This window comes from Ictidomys tridecemlineatus, chromosome 7 (genome assembly GCF_052094955.1).
Source record: "Ictidomys tridecemlineatus isolate mIctTri1 chromosome 7, mIctTri1.hap1, whole genome shotgun sequence".
Taxonomy (NCBI): domain Eukaryota; kingdom Metazoa; phylum Chordata; class Mammalia; order Rodentia; family Sciuridae; genus Ictidomys; species Ictidomys tridecemlineatus.
The window spans coordinates 111,913,827-111,935,336 of NC_135483.1; the positions used below are offsets into that span (position 1 = coordinate 111,913,827).

Consider the following 21,510-nt stretch of genomic DNA (forward strand, 5'->3'; position numbering starts at 1 on the left):
AAAATCATTCACCTTGTGCTTCTTTGGGTCATCTTTTCTGTCTCTTGGGGTGACTTGCCCTCTTTTTCCTCCTATATTTGGTATTTCTTACATCAGATTTCTTTTGGCATTTGAAGGTTAGGGTTAATTTTCCTAAGACTAGGTCTCTCCTATGGGCTACTATAATGCTTCTTGGAAGCTGTTGCACTGAAAGCTTTATGGAGTCAGTCCTGGAAGAGACCAGGAGGGTCACTTGGAAGAGACTTGAAGGGCAATGGTTCTGCCAGGACAAATCCCTGTAACCACAGGTCATGAGCCTCATGCACCAAGGATGCCTGCAGAGGGGAAAAAGACACCCCCACAAACAGGTACCAGAGAAACAGATCAGAACTCCACTGCTGTTACAGCTGTCCTTTTGAAACTTGGTCTCAGGTTCCTGAGTGCTCCACGAGAGGGAGCACTTGTGCTCTCAGCCAATCAGTGTGTAGATGTCAAGTTAGGTTTGCATCCAAGGTTCTGCTGCATTGTACTGTGGAATCTAAGTCCCTGGTCATGCCAGGGAAATGTTAGCACCTCACCGGTTAAAGAGCTTAGAAAATCACAGATAAAGGGCCTGAGTCCTTCTCCAGAAGTCTAATGTGCTTGTGTGCTGCCAGATTGCAACAAACTGAAGAGGCCTGCTTATGTCTTACCACAGTTTCCTTTTTTCTGGGCCTTTCCCCATTGGTTTTGTTTCAGAAGTCTGGAGTAGGTGCTTCCTGATAATTCACCTTTGTTTGATCTGCAGCATTCTGATTCTCAAGGAATCCATCCACTATCATGACTTCACTTACACTGAGTTCAAGGGCAGAGAGTGCAGTTTATTAAATCTTGTGTCACTTACTCCCTAAGCATGAAGACTGGGAAAGGAAATCATTTTGCTCTATAGAACTCAACATGCAGGCAGCATGACGCCATGGACATTTTTTTTTTTTAAAGCAGGAAAGTAATTCCATCTAAGCTGTTTCTTGAGATTCATTTTTCCTTTCAAGAATAGCTCCCTTTGTTTGCTTCCTCTCTTTGTGAAAAGTGCAATCATTAACTCTGTCACCCAAGCCCAATACCTTGGAGTCATTTCTGAATCTCCTCTCTGTCATTTCCTGTGTTGGTGACAGTGGGATTAGGGGATATAATGCTAGTTATAAATTTTGATTGCTCTCCACTGCCATTTCCTGTTGGATGTCAGACAAATCCTGGGCAGAAACCAAACTATCTAACAACTGTCTAGTAGTAACTTTTACCTCTTATTGTTATTAACCTTTTACTTTTAAATACTTTGTCTCCTCATCTAAATTAAAAGCTATTTAAGGACAGCAACCCCGTTCTGCCATGCCTAGAACAGTTTTGCGCATAATTGCTGCTTAAGAAACACTGCTTAATTTTCTTTAGATATACAGAGTGCCAAGGTCAGTTGCCCTTCAGTTACATGAGAGTAAAACATAAGGGCAAGTGAGGCACCACAGGGTATTCAGAAGTAAAAAGAGGTGTTTAAAGTTTAAAGTTGTCACTCATTTAAAACATTTATTAGAATAAAACCTTCCTAAAAAACCTGATTTGCCACCCTAATCAGCTGTCATAAGCATACATCAACCTTGATTATACCTTACATCACTGACACATTTTAATCTGATGACAGTCTGCTTTCTAATCTAACGAAGAAAACCTCTGAATTGTTGGAAACATAAGAAAGTTCAGTGTGGAAATATTCAGGATGTTTTCTTATGCATGTAAAATTCAAATAAACAATCTCTGGACAAAACACAAAAGGAGAACAAGGCAGGCAGAATAAACAAGCACATATTTTCCTGGAGGGCAACAACTTGAACAAATGTCTGACCTTGTTTGCCGAGTTCAGGACAACATTACGAGATTTCCCCGTCTGAAATTAACGTCATCCATCTACACAACCTGCAAGTGACTAGAGAGACAGTGCCCAAGGAATCTGCTTGAACACTGAATGAAAACAGAATGCCCAGGTTACCTGGGTCTCAGATGGAATTATTTTCACAGGACCTCATCAGTGAGTGCTTGTTCTATCTGTAAACTCATTTTATAAACTTACTAAGAAATTTATTAGAATTATATGAAATCTTCCACCAGGGGCCTGGATTTACCTGTGAAGATTCTAGCATTATCACATGTGTATGGGTCTATACCCCAAAAACTGTATGTATAAAGATAGAATCCAGTGTATAGAATTCCACCATTTACCTTTCTCTTCTTGTCTCAGAGAGCAAAGGCAACATTTATTTGTATTCTCTCTCCATATCTGTGAATGACTATGTTTTACATGGTTTTATGGTTTTTGTAGCTCAGAAAAAACATATTCATACCTTTGATGGCAGTTTCTATGCACTCTCTCTTTCTGAGTCTTTATCACCCATGGCCAAACCAAAAAACACCTCTTAAATGGGATTCTATAAACTGTCCCCTTCCCTACTTGTCCAGCTTCATCTGGATTCATTGGGAATCTTCTTTTCTAGAGATGAACTCTGTGCAGTTCTCTCAAATACCAGGTACCACATTCCTGAGCCCTATCACATGCTGTTTCTTCTGCCTAGAATACTACTTACTTTCTGTGCAAATAATAAAAAAAAAAAAAACAGGTGTGCTTGATTTGAGAAAGAGACTCAGATATATGAAGATTTCTCATCTTTATCATGAAGGGCAATAGGAGAAAAAAATGTATAAAAGTATAGAGTATTTTTCCCTCAATGTTATAGAAGGTATTTTTACTTTACCACTTTTCTCTGTGAAAGATATGAGGACTCTTTGAGTCTTACTTTCTCATCTGTAAAAATGAGGATCATAATGTATTTGTCATGCAGTTGTTATGAGGATTAAATAGGTCATATGAAATGTTATGGGCAAAGTAAATACTAGGCTCTTTTTTTTTTTTTCTCAGACTATCATTCCTAAGACTTTAAGACTCTCTCCTAGTTAAGGTTCTTATGATTCTGCGAGTGTTATTTTCTCCTTCAGGACTGTCCAAGTACTGTTACAAGGACACATCAATCTCTCATATGTCTATGTTTTTGCATTTGCCTTCAGGAGGTTTATCTAAAACAATATTATTAATAAATAAAACAGAATGCCACCCCATTTTGCTTAATACTTTCAGGAAACATGCAGAAGGTAAGGGTAGAGGTACCTTCAGAATTTAGGGACCTCAGTACAACTGTATTTCACAGAAAGAAAGTCAATGAATAGGGTCTCTCTCAGCATTTCTCTTTTTTTTTTCAGGATAAAAAGCTCCTTTTTCTTGGTTTTCCATATGTGTGTTTCTCATTCTTTTCTCTACAGATGAGTCTCCTTCCTACAGTTAGTACTTTTTGTTCAGCCATGACCTCAGCCCATTGTCACCTGTATATGATACCACTTTATAACCTTAGTGTCTAGCAGCAGAGGAAGAGAATGTTTTTGTTCCCCAGTTCCAATTCTCATTATCTGGTTGAAGATCTTTTTTCTATCATGTTTTGGGCAGGAAAACTAGGGTTAAATGGCACAATGTGGCCTCTGATGGTCACCCAACACCCTGATGAATGTCAAAGAAGACATTTTCGGCCTGAAGACAAAAGATAGCAACTGTATTAAAGGTTTTACTTTCAAATCTTAGCAGAATTTTAAACTTCTTAAAACTCTGATGAAGGTTTCAGGACCTATTGGAATATCCTAGTTGGATTAGGGATAGGATAGAAAATATTTCCAAGGGAGTGATCTCAACTTCTGGGTCTGAGGAACTTCTTCTGACCTACTTTGGTTTCCAGTTCACTTTCTAGAAAGATTCTTTCTGCAAACTATTCTCTCCTCTTCATCTCATCTAGCTATCTGGGCTTCCTAAAGTTTTGTTTTGTTTTGTTTTGATTTGATTTTTGTAAAGAAGGACAGAAGAATAAGATAAAAGAGAAACTGTAAATTTCTGTCCCTCCTTTACGTTTGATCTTCAACTAGGTGTTATGGAAACTAAGGTGCAAATCAATGAGATACTCTGTTATGGCAGTGTCAGGTGCTCATGACAGGAACCCCCTAAACACACACACACACACACACACACACACACCACCTGGCTTTGGTGGTCATTGTGATATCACCCAACAGCACAATTACCCCTTTCCTATTATATATTCCCCATGTAACGTGGATGAGGTTGACCCCCTCCACTCTCTGGGTGGGTGATTCTAGACAGGTTTCTGCCACACAATCATACTTATGACTTTAGGAAATCTGGTTCTAAATCCATCAGCCATGATTTTCTCCTGACCATAGGGATTGGGTAAGAATGAACATTTCAACAAATTTGGCCAATAGAACATAAGGGTAACATTTTATAGGGAAAAACTCTTTTTATTTTTTTTTTCAGACGTATTTACTAAAAAGAAGGATCACTCTTGCTTTGGACAGGGAAGTATATAAATCAGATTGCATATTACCTTATTATAACTATTAGCTTTATATGAAAAAAAATTGTTGTTATGGAAATCAGATAGGAGAAATCAAAAGAAACTGAGTCTTGATGACATTATTGACAGCCTAAATGTCCTAAAGCTCTTCCTACTTTTGTATTTGTGATCCATGTTATTTAAACTATTTATAGTAATATAAATAGTTTAAATAACATTAAATAACAGTTCATCCTAACTGAAGAGCTGACTTCAACACAAATAAAAGCAGCTGTTGGTTTACATAACTGCTATATTCCTAATATTCTATCTTCAAGCACGGCTAGATAGAGGAACTCAAATGAAGAACATCAGGATTTGTTTTGTCTCTCTTAAGTCTCTCTTCCACTTCATTGGGTTAATTTTGTTGCTTCATGTATTGGTTCCCAGAACTCTATCCTCACCCAACCCCAGTCCAAAGAATGATGTTTATTTCACAAACTCTCATCCTCATGTTTCATGGAGCGAAGGAGAAACCCTTGTCTAAAATTCCCGGCCACCACCTTATTTCTTCTCATTTACTCTCATTCCATCTTGCATCTATCATTGAGCAATCAATGTGAACAAGAGAATATGCTGTTCAGACAGTTAAATATCTCCTTGTGAACCACCCAATAAACATAATAAGAATAAAGGGAGGGGTGGTTCTTCACAGGAAAGTCAGAAATGGTGATCAGAAGAATGGATAAATTCTTGGCAGGAACAAAAATAGACATACTAAATACGGCATCACATCAAATTAAACTACATTAAAATCAAAAGTAAATCTTAAAGTTTGCTAAGGGTATTAATGTCACTACTGAAAACCAAACTTGAAAGTGCATAAGTGACTTTTCCAAGGTCATAACCAGTGAATTGCAGAACACTTGTAAATCGAACTCAGGACTTCTCCTTAGTCATGATCTGTCCTTAAAATGAGAAGGAAGTAATATATCTGCAAGAAAAAGACTAAACTGTCAACTGCCTCATTCAGGTTTCTTATACTGTATCGCTTTGGGGTCATTAACCTCACGGAGGGAAGGAAGATCTTTTGTTTGTTTCTTTTTTTATTCTGGAAGAACAAAAATAAATGCGCACATTTTTAAAAATGTAGTATAGTTTGGGAAAAATAAAATCAATGTATTAGAGCACATCTCTGGGAAGGTCCTTTCTATTTCTTGATATGTTTGCATTCTAATTCATTTCATTGTTAGATTTGTGCATGGATTTCTCCTGTTGCCTGATACTCACTGGAAATGAAGGTAGTTGCTTTGAGGTGGCCAGAACATTTTCTTCCTTCCACAAGAAGAATTCAATACAAGTCAGTGAGTTTTATCTGTCTTAGCAGAACATCTGAGTGCCTGGCTCTGAATTAGAAAGGCAAGACGGGGAAGGAAAACACGCCTGTGGTCTGCTCATTTCCAGGATAAGGAATCTCTTTCTTGTACCATCTTCCAACAACATGTAACTAGACTTAAATAACAAAAGGCAAAAGAAGTAAACAAAGACAGTTGTACAGTGACTAAAAGCTCAACAGCATAGATTCAGAGAGGAATAAGGAGGAAAAATGAAATATTTCTGAGAGAATTCAAGGGCTCAATTCAAGAGCCATTGAGATAGATTTTGAAATCATGAGGCTTGTCCTTTGGCTTCCAAAACTACTATGTAGGTTACTCACCTGACGCTGTCAAAAAGAATTCTGAGTATCTTATAGTCAACTCACATGTTGGAGTCCCAAAGAACTTTTGAAAGTACCATAAAGGTTGTGATAATACATATTTTTCCTTAAAGAACAGGTCAGAGGTTCTATTTTAAATCCTCTTTAATAGAAAATGAACATATGAAATTTTTAGACAGAAGCTCTATACAGCACAGAGAATGTCTATTATAATGATATCAGATTTTGTCCCAACAGAGGGGTCAAGAAGTTTCGATGGGGGAGCTTCAGCAGCAGTAATTTTGTATCACTAATATTCCCTTTGTGGAGACAGGAGAAGTTTGGTTGAAAGAAGGGAGGTAACAGCCATCAAGTTATTGGACTTGTGCATAGTTCATGTGAATAAAACAAACAACAAAAAAGAGCCATGCATGGATGTAGCAGTTGTAGACAGAAAGAAGAAACACAGCGAGAGCATGATATTCTGCCCATGGCTTGTGAAGAAAAGTCAGTCATCCACCCATACACTCACTTATCTCTCTCAAATATTTCTGAATGTTTCCTGTGAGCCAGAATACTGTATTATTCATTTCTTTCTTCTGGAAGCAGTCTTGTAGGACATGAAGTGCATTGATTGGAAAAAATGTTTTCAAAAAGGGTGTAAGAAAACAGCTAAGAGTGTATGTGACACTCTTATTCATATGTACACATGTAATTTGACACATTTTAAAATGTTAAATTTGAAATCATTTTACCTTTCCAGTGGTATTGCATAAAAAATTTATTTACTTCTAGGAATTTGTGTTAGGGAAATAATCAGGCACACATGCATAGACTTATTACTTAAAGACATTAATTTTGACGTTTTTATGATAAAAAAATTGTGAAATACTAAAGGAAGATCAGTTGAGGGCTACTTAAAGAAGTTAAGAGGTATTTGTATTATTACATATTTTATAGCCATTAAAATCCTTAAATATTTCTATATTAAAACATTTAATGTTATGATATATGCTTCAGACATACATAACACTTAATGAAAACTTATATCTATATGTGGTTATTTCTAGGAATACTTATGGTGTTTCCTAGATAGTATGTTTCAGGAAGAGTAGTTTGATATAAGGCAAGACTAGTAGAATGGTAACAAGGAAACAAGGAATCAGGACTGCTGAGTCACAATCCTCTATTTTATATGGTATTATCTCAACTAAGTTCAGGTTTCTATGTAAGCAGAGAATATCGGAATAGAATAATATATTCATGGATATATGCTCACTGCACAGAAATGCCACCTGGCTGCTTGCTGGGGGGCATGAGTTCCACAAATAGACACTGGGAGTAAATGCTGACAAATCTCAAAGATGCAGCTCAATGAGTAAAGTTCATATTGTGTGTGAACAACTGATACTAAATTTTTGAAGAGGGGAATTTTGAAATAGGCAGAAGGAAACTGATGAAGGTGAACTTGCTTTTTAAAAGATGGAAGAAGTCACAAGAAAATAAAGACATCCAAATGTTATTTCCAATTTCACATATTTTCTGAGCATTGACTTACATTTTGGTCATAAAAAAGATCACATTTCTGGGTGCAGTGGTGCATGTCTGTCATCCTAGTGCCTCTGGAGGTGAGGCAGGAAAATCAGAAGTTCAAAGCAAACCTCAGCAACTGAGCGAAACTCTGTCTCTAAATGAAAAAATAAAAAGGGTTGGGGATATGGTTTAGTGGTTAAGTGCCCCCGGGTTCAATCCCCGGTTAAAAAAACACAAACAAAAAATACATGTTTTCTGATCTCTAAGTGCCCATTTTTTATTCAAAACTAAATTTAATATATTGATTTATGGACATTCCCATTAGATTGGAAGATTCTTGAAGGAAGTTTCTATTACATATAACATTATAATCCTAGTACCCAGTAACTTTGCAAATAAAATACATCTGAACATATTAATGGAATCCATGCATATTTTTAGTAGTAATAAGAGAAAAGAGTATCTTTTGGAACTAGAAGGTACTCATTCAGCAATGCAGGCTCTGCCACTTCCTATCTTGGTCATTCTTTTTTTCTCATTCTTTCACTTTCTTCATTATTTTATATCTACTTTTGCCTGCCAAGTAGATATCTTTGTTAAACAAAGCACAAACAGCAAATTTTGTACCTGAGCAAAATATCAAGCAAGCAAGCTAAAATCTTGTAGACTCAATTTTTTTTGTTGTTTTTGGTTTTGTTTTTGTTTTTATCAATGGCAAACAATCATAATAGTCTTCATCTTGTTGAATGGTTGTGGATTTTCGAAATGTATTACAGCCCTCTTATACTGTTTTCACAGCATCTTAACTTAGTCAATGATAAATGATACATATGGATAGTATTATGATCATGTATAATAATGCATTCTTTTTGCTTTTCTCATTATTCAAAAATCACCAATACTTATTGAAAAACCACTGTGAGCCAGGCAGTATTCTAAAGATTGAAAATACAACAATGACTAATACAAAGTCCCTGTCCTGAGATCTCACCTCACAGTGTAAAATGAATCATGTGGTTGTCAAGTTATTTGTATGCACTCTTTGTCTGACTCAGATGACCTCTAAACAAATTACATTTTTCCAAAGTGCAGATTCTTTTTTTTTTTGGCAGAGATTATATATATATATATAAATGAGGAAAAAAGACTCTTAGAGATCAGGAAGGAGACCCGTCAGCGTCACATAGCTCAAAGGTGGTGGAACTGGGTTTAGAATCAGCTCTTCTGATATCCAGGGTTTAAAGTGCTAAGTCCTCACCACAGCTGCCTGGAGCACAATTTCTGGCTTCCTTAGCCATTGTGAAGTTTTTTTGATGTGGATAGTTGTTCAAATTGGTGTTTTCTTTTGGGGACAGCACTAGTGGTGGAAGAGCACTATTCCATCATCTTTCTCTGCCCTCCTGGGGGCTAAAGTGCAGATCCTTAAAGATAAGTTTTTCTAAGTCACTGTACTCTAATTCACCATTTCAATGACTATTAGTCTCAAAGAGTGGGGACCATGTGAATGGAAGCAAAGAAAATTGTTTTTCATCAAGATTCCAGCCTTTTAAATGGAGATAGTATAAACCTTTCTCAGTCAACTCAACCAGGCCACTGGACAACTGCAAAGTGGCTTGGGGTTAAGGTTTGTATCTCAGTACAGAATAGGTGAGACAACACCTCCCCAAGAGTTCTAGGCATGGAAGAGTTAGTGGTAAATAGACTAAGATTCTTCCAAGGGTCATGGAAAGAAAGGATATTGATGGGAAAGACAAATACAATTTGTGAATAAAGTTGCTCTTTATATTTATATTTTATATAGAATAAAATCAGAGAAACTGAGTAGACTACTAGAAATATATCTGTCATTTGAATTTTTCTCTTTACTGACTCTCACTCACAGCATTCAGGGATGGGTCACGGTAGCTTAATGGTAGAGCAGGGAGGTATAATTTTGATCCCTGTAAAGTGTTGATATTCCTGCAGTGAGGAAACAGAGACCATTGATTACACAAAGAGACAGGAAAAGACTGCCTCAAATCTTCAAGTAGAAATCCAAGGCAAAAGCTTCTAGGTGAGCCCTACAAAGTAAAAAAAATTTCTGCTGGCTGCAGACAGAGATATGTCAGCTCACATGCTACTGTCAACCCAACGGAATTTTTAGGTTAATACTTCAGTTAAAATAAAATGTTAGGGGATATCGAAAGTATACAAATGGGGGTGGGGCGTGGAGAATTTGACTGATTGCTAAGGAACTTTCTTTTGGTTCCAAGTAGGGACGAGTAGATCTGTCATGACAAGTTTTTTTTTAATTATCTTTCAAAAATAATTGGAGCTTAGGAGGTAAATCTGTGTGACAGCAAGTACAGGATTCCTGAGTGGAATTCTTTCCTTTAAACGTGAATAGTTCATAAGGTTGGCACCAAAGAGAAGCAGCTATTTGCCTTCCCTGTTTCCTAGCTACACACGGAAGCACGCTCCCACATAGGCAGCTGGAAATGAGTTCTGACTGGGGCAATTATATAAATGTCACTGTAAGCTGTTATCTTATCAGCTTTTTATTTTTTCTTTCAGAGTTCCAGCATCATCTTTCTGGGGTACTGGATTACCTAAGATAAAGAAAAGTCTGAGATATATTGCCACAATAAGAACAAAGATGCCTCAGACACTGGCTTTATAATATTAGCTACAGATGGGGACTGCTTGAAACACAGCTCACTCATTGCTCCAGCGGTAATGATAGCCATACTTTCCAAAGACCCTTGACAGTGACTGATTTATCCATTACACACTCTGCATCTTACTTGAGGCGATTCTTTAAATGCAAGGTCACTACTTTGCATGGCACAATGCCTTTTAACATATATTAGGAGCACCCAGAATCTTATCAATAAATCTAGATTCTGTGAAACCCACTAACCTCTCTGCACAATAATATGCATACCCAAGAGGGAGGTCTCGGAGAATAACTACAGACTTGCCACTTTGTCTGACTTAGATATGTTAGGAATAGACAGTGCCTCTGAAGTGGCCCACAGAAGAACAGGCAAGTGAAATAGATAAGTGCAATTTTGTACGTCTGTGAAATGGAGACGAATTTAGAGAAGGAAAAATGACATGCTAGCTCTGAGCTACATTTTCCATTAAAGGTTGGGGACAAAGTAATCATATGTTAATTCTTAGAAAACTATAATTCAGGTACTTATGGTTATGATGGAGATGTACCTTTGTTTCTGGTTGTCATTTCCTCATTTGTCAGAGAATGGTACTTCACTCTCGGTTGATATGCATCTTGAAGTGCCTTGTTTGGTAGAGTGCACATACCTGCTGCACTTGACTTTCCTTGACCATTGTAAAATAAACACAAGTGCCAAACACCCCTGGTGACCATACTTTGAGAGTGGTTACAATTGTGACCATAACCCTTTTGCCTCTGCCACAAGACCACTTGTGCAACCTGGGACCTGGTCAGAGCACAAGTTACGCTAACTGAAATCAACTTTCAATAGATATATGAGAGTGAGAAATACTATTGTAAACCCAGATATTTGGGGGCAATTATTTTTTTTCAACTGTGACATAAACTTAGTAAGAGCTAACTGATGTGTGATTTCAGAATGTATCTGAATTCAAAGTGTATTTGGTGGGAAATATGAATTTTTTTCCTATGCTCTCATACCACAACAATCAACTTGGTATAATTATACAATCTCAAAAGATGTGGGGATTTCTACCCACCAGTAAGCAACAATCAGTTCTATGGTGGACACCAGCTGTATCCTCTTATGCAAGTCATTTTTGATATTATTTATATGTACATAGTTTTGGATTTCAGGGCATAAAAGCTCCGTCTCCAAGACAGCCTGCTCCATGTGCCAGATGCCAATTGCAAGACCTGGTTATCTTACCAGTGTTTCTACCACTATGTACTAACTGGAATTGCCACAACCCCATCCATGGGCATACTTCATTTATCAGAATGGCACACAGAACTCAGGAAAACACATTTATTAGTTCAGAGGCATATTGGAGAAGGTATAGATGAAGAGATGCATAGGCTGAGGTATGGGAAAGAGGTATGGAACTCCCATGCCCTTTCTGCATGTATAAACTTCTAGGAGTCTCTATGTGTTCAGTTCTCTGAAAGCTCTCTGAATGCTTCCTTTATGTTTTTTATGGAGGTTTTATTACATGGGAATAATTGATTAAGTCATGAGCCAATGTTAATCAGCTTGACCTTCAGCTGCTCTCCTCTCCATGAGGTTAGAGCATGGGATTGAAAGTCCTAACCTTCTAATCATGCCTTAATCTCTTCTTGACCAACCCCATCCTGAAACTACCTAATGACTGCTAGCAACTTATTTGCACACAGGAAAAAACTGTTATTGTGGAGATTACAAGAATTTTAGTAGTTGGATGCAAAAAAAATAGGGAGGAAGACCAAATGTATATTTACAATATTACATGCATCCATGTACACTTTTAGTGCATCAGGTTCTTCTACTGAATTTACTCATATTAGTCATTCAGTAACCTACAGCCACTTCTCATTTGTATTTTTTCCCCTTTGTCCTTATTGATTTTTATGTTGTATTGACCTGTTGTTTGGGGTTTGTATGGGCATCAATAAGAAGTGAATTTAAGTAAACTCAACAAAAAAAGAAATTAAGAATTCAAATTTAGGTGGAAAATCTTAAAGCCCAGATTTCATTAAGATGGGTGAATTAGCATAGGTAGGTCAGAGTGACTTTATGAACCACAAAGAGAAATGCCTTCCCACTGCAGTTCACTATCTAAAGCGATAGATTATTCTTAGACAGCCTGGTCTCTGCACTCATCTCTGAACAGTACATGTTATCACTGCCATGCCTTCCCTTTGCCTTGCCTCTTCTAGAACTCAATCATTAAGGGAGCAATTGGTGTAGGCCAGATCCCTGTTCTCTTTCCTATATATTATCTTGTTGAATACTCACAATTATCCCATGATAATGAAGTAATTACCTCCTTATTGTCACCTTACATAATAGAAGATAAACTGGAAGTCAATGTGTTTTAAATTTTGTTTCCAACTTGGTTAGCAATTTTTGCCTCATGTCAATATAATTCCATCATATTGCAATGGTCTCTTCATTAACCTTAGAAAACTCTACCAAGAACTCAGGGCACAGATTAAGTCCTATTGCTCTGTGAAATCCTCTCCCATTCATTTAGCCCAAACTTTTCTCTCCATCCTTAAATTGTTATCTTGAAAATTTCTTCTTTACAGTATTTAAGCAAACATTGTATGGCTACTTTTCTAGATCTTATGCATGGATGATATCCCTGATTATCTCAAAATCCATTAGAATTAGACAAATGCCTTTCTCAGTTATCAACTGTGTTCAATCCTTTGTGAATGAGTAACTCACTTCCTTTTTCAGGAAAACTTCTAAGTGGAGGGAAAGAGATTGGATGGGACAACCCAACATCATTATAGATGATTACATTCAGTTAGGGTAAAAGGAGGGAAAAATCAGAAAAAAGATGATACATGGCTCTTAAGAGGTATAAATGGCATTTAAATATTTTAGCATATATCTTCAAATTCCAAGTTTAAGATATTTTCTACTGTACCATGTGGCCCCTTTGTATTTTTTCCCCTAACATATTTTCTATTTTCTAAATCAAGAAATTCTCTGTCCTCTCTTTCTAAATTGCCCAAGAAAAAATATATATTGGAAAGAAAACTCCCAAATTTATTATAAGTTGCTTGTGAAAAATTGCTTAAGAAATAATTCCTCAACTCATTCAGTCTCATTAGCTTTCCCCTTTGAGGGATTAAAAAAAAATGGATCTTTCTAGCAAAAATCAAATTTGTGCATGACAGCCACTTGAGCTTGGAGGTCAAAGGATGAATTTGGGCTGCTTCAGTGCATTCCCATCCCTTCAATCTTTTGTAGTGCTTGCACAGCAGGTAGGATTTGAATGAGAATCTGCCCTTGCCTAAAAGAAATTTCTAAAATAATGTAAAAGGCTGAAAATAATCAAATTTAAACTTAAGAGGAGACACAGTCAATGCCATTTCCAATGCTAATATAAACCTTCTGCCAATTCTTAGGATAGGAAAAGTATTTCAAAAGTGCCATATTTCATGAAGAAGGCAATATTCCCCCTTTTGTGGAATTTGTGAATGCTGAAGGGTGGAGTAGGAGAGTAAGAAAAGCTGGATTAACTCTCCCAAGGGAAAAATCACAAAAAAAGATGGGGCACTTCTGCAAACGTGTGCAAGAGGATTCAGACAGATAAGCCTAAAGTTAATATCACCAAACACCAATATCCCTGTCAAGATTTAAGGTCCAGGTGACTTTCCTAGTGCAATTTCAATTTTAGCTTTTATGCTCTTGTTCTTACAAAGGCTTACTAAAACGTAAAGGACACGAGTCAAAAATAGAAATGAACACTAGAAATGGAAATCAAAAGGAGAAACCTCTGGTCACCTCTTGTTATAACTTAGATTGTAAATAACTCTGTATTCAGGTATATGGCACTTACTTTTAGACAAAAACTGCTTTTTGTGCATTCAGAAAAAAACATGGTGGCTTTAAAGGACTGAAGATTTCTTGAGTCCTGGACTTCAGTGTCAGGGCAATGCTTTCTGCTGAAACAGTGAGGTACTGACATTTGTTAGGATAGGGCAGTCTTGTTTTCTTGAAACACTTCTAATTTGCTGGGTATTTATGATCTTTAAACCCACAGAGGTAAAACACGCGATCAGATTTATTTGAAAATTTTGATCTTCCATTTCTATGTGGGCCATGCTTTTCCTCTTCAAAGTCATGTAGTGTCTGTCCCTAAGGGGCTTCCAACTGGCACATTTTAGGAAACAGTTCTTTCCTCATCAACCAGAGTCTTCAAAAGGTGTAATCTTAGTTTATATGTCCTCTAGTCCCTGGCACCAGAATGGAAAGTCTCACCAGCTTTCCACCTGAAGAGTTTAGCCCAATCTTTTGCCAATGAGGCAATGGTGTGCAGCGGGTATTAAGTTTCAGTGAACTAGAAAATAATTAATGATCACAAAGCTATACTTATGTAGTGAGGGAGAAAATTGGGATGGTATTTTCATGTATAGTCACTAATGCTTGAAGTATATGAGAATATTTTTGAAGATTATATTAAAAGAAACTTTAGTAAAAATGTATTTGTATACTAATATTATTTTTTAAATAGAAAAATTGAAATATTTGATTTTCTATAAAAAGCTCTGGTTGGTATTAAAATTATAGTCATTTAATTTGGAGAAAAAATCTTACTTTGATTAGATCTTGATATTTAGGATATTTCTGTATTAACAATGATGGAAGCATACTGGTAACTAATAATTATAAGTATTATATGCACATACATATTATATATACACTTATTTTTGCTATATCTCTATTGGTCTAGGTATATATAAGTACATGTATATATAACTATGTATGTGAGTATATGCATATATAGTAGATGGATAGATATAGATATATATAGATGTATAGCTTAACATACTAGTTATAAAACCTAAATTCTCATGTTTATTTTAAAAATATTTCCCCAAATTCTATTTATTACTATTATCCTAAAAACACACATAGAAATAAAATCTTGAACTGTATACAAATTTCTCAAATATGTCAGTTATATGTTTATTATTTATAAAACTTAAAAATATCCTCCTTTAGCATAATAAAAATATTAGGAGCCAAGAGTCCATCTCACTCATGTGTGCATGTGTTTACTCAGTGTTGGTCATGTAGTATGCACACGGTGAAGCTGTTGAATAAATGAAAGCGTGTTTTGGATAATAATGATACTTTAAAAAAAAACACAAAGTTGGAAAGATTTTACTATTCATGGGAAATTATTAGCAGAATTTTCAAAGGGAGAACCTTAGAAGTCAGAAAGTGCACGCATAAACGCGCGCACGCACACACACACACACACACACACACACACACAAACACACAGTATGATTTCAAATACCTAAGAAATAGTGCAAGGTTCTTCACTGAAAGAAGCAGGGGCTAAATTTTGCTAGGGTAAATGGAAAAGGAACTTACCAGAAAGCTAACAAATATCTTACAAAATTCTTGAAAAGTCTGAATTTTGAGACCTTGATGTACAGGCAGGGAAACAAGATAAACGAGAAGCAGAAATCACAGCCAGTGTCCGGCAATCAGAAGGGTTGGATTAGACCTCTACTGGCTCTGCCTTTACCATAGGGTGATAGACACTAGGGTTATTGGGAGTCTGTGTGACCATTCGGCCAGGCTATTGTAGATTATGTTTCAACTCCTTATGCATTTTTGTCACTCATGCAAATTTAAAAATCATTGGTAGAAGCCTCTTCTTGGTAAAATCAAATTTATATGTTTCCGTTCCAGTCGCCAAGAGTCTATAGAAATTAATTTCTAAAGGAAATTACCTTCATTAGTTTTCATAATGCTCATGATGAAGAACTCCTACAAGTTAGGATGGCCACTGAAAGAGTGACTCATATCCTTGACAGTCCTCTCCTTATATTTCCCCAGCACACAGGTATACCTTCATTTTCATATTCATACTTTATGGGAAGCAAATAACTAAAACCCCCAATATAACATGAGGAAAATTGAAAAAAACATTCATCCCATTACCATAGAGATAAAATCCAAAATCTAGTTAGATCATTTGTACAACTTGGTTCCCAGATGCTCTGGACTAGATGTCCATTAGGCTTTTGGTTTTATAACTGCTATCTCAAATTTTGTAAACTATTACTTAGCTACATTGTAGAGATTTCCCTCATTTTGTAAACTATTACTTAGCTACATTGTAGAGATTTCTCACTGGATTTAAACTTTTACACTGGTTATAAAATTTTGGTAAAAGAGAAGTAATAAACTAAATATTAAAGAAAGTAACAACCAAATTTGTTGTTTCCTCAGATTGTCTTGGGACTCTCTTTATGAGTTGATTTCACTGTTACCTTTTCCATATACTTCTTCATATTTCCCTTTAACCAGCACCTGGGTTGATTGGATTCCTTTTTTGCAGTGAAGGATTCAAATCTTAGTCACCAAGGGTTAAAAACATTAAAAGTATTTGAACATATCAGGTTAGTGTGATATAAGAAGGCACATTGAGCATCCACAGGACTCCTGCTTTTCCTCCCTGCTCTCATTATACATCAACAATCTTATATCTTTGATGGGTATAATCAGTTCCACAATCTGAGTCTTTCTGCTTATTCATGGAGCTCCTGGAGGATCCTAAAGCAGCCAGAGGAACAGGCTATACTTTCAATTCAGTGGAATCACTGGTGGTCATCTGGTGGAATTATTCTCCTTTAAACAAACAAATATATAAATAATTAGGTTCAATGGCAATATAATAAGAAACAGAAACCCAAATCATAAGATTAAATCAGCATAGAATATTCAACTAACCATCTGTAAACTGATGTCAGTTGTCTTTTTTTACAGAGATGTACATTAAATCTATCATCTATCTAAATACATATCTATCTATCTGGAGTATAAACGTACAGAGGCACACGCATTCTTCTCTTTCTGTCTCTCTCCCCCCATGTATTCAGAGTCAGTTATAGACTTGGCGTCAGTGTGAACATATGGGATAAGGAGGGAGGAGTCACCCAATTTAAAGATTCAGAATTCAAAGAAGAGGTTGCCAAGCAGTAAACTAAGAAGACCAGTATGATCAACTACTGAAGTGGTTTTCAATGTGGAAGCTCATAGGGAGAGCTCAGGGAAGCTGTGTCTGTGTGTAATCACTCTTAGTCATAAGGGAAGAAAATACGGTAGCTGGATAAAAAGCAGAGAGAGAGAGAGTTCAGGGAACTGCCAAACAACCTTCACCTGATCATCACTGTGTAGGAGCATGAAAATAAGTTCAGGGAGAAATGACTGCTATTTTTCACCTCTGCTTTCTAGTCCCATGCCATAATTCTACCAGAGGACCATCAGTGAATTTTTTTTTAGGAAACACTAAAGTAGAACAACATTGTTCCCTGTTAAACCAAATTGACACAATGCAGCTGTCACATTGTGAGTCTGTATGTGTGTGTAAAAACTGGTACAAAAATAGATCAATATAGTAATTTTAGCTATGTATATATCACTAATGTTTAAATTGTGAATATTTACTCATGCCATCAAATTGTACCCCCCTCCAAATAAACAAACCAATCAACAACATAAGACACATTTTTACAGATAAGTAGCAGTAACTGTGTGTGTGTGTGTGTGTGTGTGTGTGTGTGTGTATTTTATAGGGAAGTGAATCGTGGGCCACATGCTTGCTAGGCAAGCACTCTACCACTGAGCTACATCCCCAGCCCTTTATTTTAATTTAATTTTATTTTTTGACACAGGGTTTCATTACACTACAGACACTTGCCTCAAACTTGCAATCTTCCTTCATCAACTCCCTCATAGCTGGGATTATAGATATGTGATACTACACCCACCTAGATGTAATGTTTCAATTGTCCTTTCATGGGTGGAAAAAAATTAGACAGAGATGACTTTTAGGTAGAAGAAATAAACAAAAATGAGTAGAATGCATAATGTGTTTAGAGAATGACTTTAGCTTGCTGTGGACAAAAAAAAAATGTAAATACAGCATTTAGAGAAAGAATATAAAAATAAATTCAGCTAGATTGAAGAAAACCTTAAATTTTATCTCATGAAGTTTAGACTTAATGCTATAGGCTCCAGGGAGCCAATTAATATTTTAAATTTGGGAGTGGTGATCAGCTCTTTTTCAGATAAATCAGTCATGAGGAAGTTTAGGCACTAAGTTAAGAGGTCCAAGGGACTGAAGTAGAGAAAGCCATTGAGATAATTGGAAGAGTTCTGGAGAGACATTACTCAGAATTAACTAGAGCAGGGGCTGTGGGGAATGAAACGATAGAAGAAATTTGAAATTCATGATGGTTGCCAAATTCAATGGCTTGATCTCTAAATATGGAGACATGAACACAAAAATATGTAAAAGATGATTCTGAATATTCTATTTTGGGTGGAAGTATGGAGAATGAAGCAAACTTAAATTCATATTAAAAGCAATTTAGGTTTGAGATACAGAAAGAATATTACACAATCTATATAGAATTGTTCCTGGGATTCTCAAAGAAGTTCCCACAGAGCCAATCCCAGTGAGGTTTGAGGTTTGAGGGGTGGGGGAGTGGGAGATGGGAGGATAGAGACAGGAAAGGAAGGGTTTTAAACATCATATATTAGGTTTCATTCCAAATTTACAAAATCAGTTATTGACAGAGAGCCTTAAAATGCATAATTTTAAGCTCCCTACAGTGGTTCTGATCATCAATGAGGTTTCAGAGCTTGGGTGTGGACTTCCATGATTTTAGTGGTGCCAATCCTGTCACAGCTGTGAATATGGAAAGCACACAATATATGCACTAGAAATCAATGGACCCACTTATTAACACCCAACAGCAAGTCACTAATGGAGCAGAATGCAAAGAATAAGATGAAATGAGCCCAAATGAAGTAATAAAAACAATTTTTTTCCTAGGGATATCCAAAGAGTATAAGGTACACAAATAACAGTAGTAACAAAGCCTCTCTAGTGTAGATATGCAAACTTGCCTTTAAGAACTTTGAACACTAGATCCATGAGGTGAGGATTTATGTTCACAAATGTGGCCCCAGTGGCTAATACAGAGGCTAGAAGGCTAGAATATAGGAAGTGCTCAATAATAGTCACAGACAACTTTGACCATTTAATTTCACACATACTATCAAGTTTCATAAATTGTCTAGACTCTGTGCCAAGTGTCATGACATATAAACCAATAATACTGTCTCTAACAAAAGGGAACCAAAAGTTGAAGAATAGGAGATGGATTTATATGTGAACAAATATGTTCAGCAAAATGTTACAGATATGTGGATATGGAACTATGAGACCTTGCAAGGTCAGCCAGAAGTGGAGAACAGCAGTTAAGATCAGTCATATGAAGACAGAGATGACAATACAGTAGAGATGTGCAGGGGCACAATAGCAGCAGTATTACTTAGTCAACAGGAAGAGGGAAAATTCAGAGTTAAATCATTTTCTATAGGCCTTATTTACATATTGGTTAATGTGCATGTGCTCAGTTGTTGCTAAAATCCTATAACGACCTCTAGGATGTTCTGTTGGTCTATTCTGTGCACTGTGGGCTTATGATCTAGATGGTATCCTCCAAAAGCTTATGTGAGACAATGCAAGACCATTTAGAGGTGAAATGATTAGATTATGAGAGTTGTAACCTAATTCTCATTGATGTGGATTCACTGGTCATTAACTACCAGCAGGATGTTCTGTTAGTCTATTCTGTGCACTGTAGGCTTATGATCTAGGTGGTATCCTCCAAAAGCTTATGTGAGACAATGCAAGACCATTTAGAGGTAAAATGATTAGATTATGAGAGTTGTAACCTAATTCTCATTGATGTGGATTCACTGGTCATTAACTACCAGCAGGTAGGCCATGGCTAGAGAAGGCAGGTCAGTAGAGAGATGCCTTTGGGGTATATAGCATATACTTTTATCCATGGTGAACAGAGCTCTATTTCTGCTTCCTTATTGCCATGACCTGAACACAGTCATGTCCCCACCCACCATGTCCTTCCACCTACCTTATCTTACAGCCAGAGGTATGGACTCCATTTTCCATGGATTAAGACCTCTGAAACTGACAACCATAAAACACTGTTCTTCTTCTAATTGCTCTTGCCTTGTCTTTTGGTCACAGCAAAGAAAAAATTGACTAAAACAGAACTCAACTTTAGTAAACACAAAAAGAAGCTCTTCTTGGCACTAAGAGGAATGACTCTTGGGAAATAAGACATACTCTCATTCTGATTTTTCTCATCACTCCTGCATATTTTCATGCAAATAAATTTTATTATGCCAACATTTTTGAAATAGTGTTTTGTCCTATACCAAAGTATCACAATGAAGAAAGGTACATTATACTAGAGAGTCCATAGTAGTACAGAAAGAAGCTCTCTCATCTACCAACCTGAAAGACTCAGGGCTTTTCCGCTATCTCATTGCAAGTTTTCAGCCTTCCTTGACATTGTAGAATAGACCTTACTTAGTTAAGCAGAGTTTTAGAAGAAAATTAGGGTTCACCGGGTAGATGGAGCAAGCAAAGGGAAAATGATTATGATATACATATAAGGTTATGTTGGGAAGTATTATGAAAGAAGAATTGGGGATTTAGAGCTCAAAAGAGAAGTATGATCATTGTACATGGAACTCTTCTTATGTGTCCGGCAGGCAAAAACACGGGTTGATGGTATCTGTCAAGGAAAATCCTAAAAGTGAAAAATATAATACTGGTACTGTAGGGTGGCAGAGAAGGAAGAGCCATTAAAAAGAAGTTGAGAATCTTTGAGTGGAACATTAAACTTAAAAAAAGAAAGTGAATCGTAGTCAAGTAGCAGTCTATGATCTAGGACAACCAAGTCCCTAACTCTGATTATCCATGGCCAAAAGGCAGTCAATATTTTGAAAAATAACACTATTCATTAAACCAGTCAAAACTGTTGTTGGAATAGTGCCATATTAATGCTTTTTTGAAACAAGCTATCCACTAAGTAAGCATGCTTGCCATTTTTACCATTCTTTTGGTCTTCTCAAATCTTTTATTATTTTCTTAAATTCCTGAGCTAAAAGACCTCTTCAGGTACTTTAAATTTTTAAAAATGCACGAAATTTCAGAGACTTAGTAATTTATTAGAGTTTACAAGAGAAATCACTTTCTCAGGACTACTTCTCACCCAGAGAACTTTCAGAATTATTTGGATGGATGATATTTCTCTGTCCAAAAATAACTATTGATGATTGACTGCGGCAACTATGAGTTCTATAAACT

The 21,510-nt window shown here is 36.4% G+C and overlaps 1 pseudogene; it reads left to right on the plus strand.

The window, feature by feature from the left end:
* The first annotated feature begins 253 nt into the window (after nt 1-253).
* Nucleotides 254-21,510, plus strand: part of LOC101970689 (chromobox protein homolog 1 pseudogene) — a 64,479-nt pseudogene continuing 43,222 nt past the window's right edge.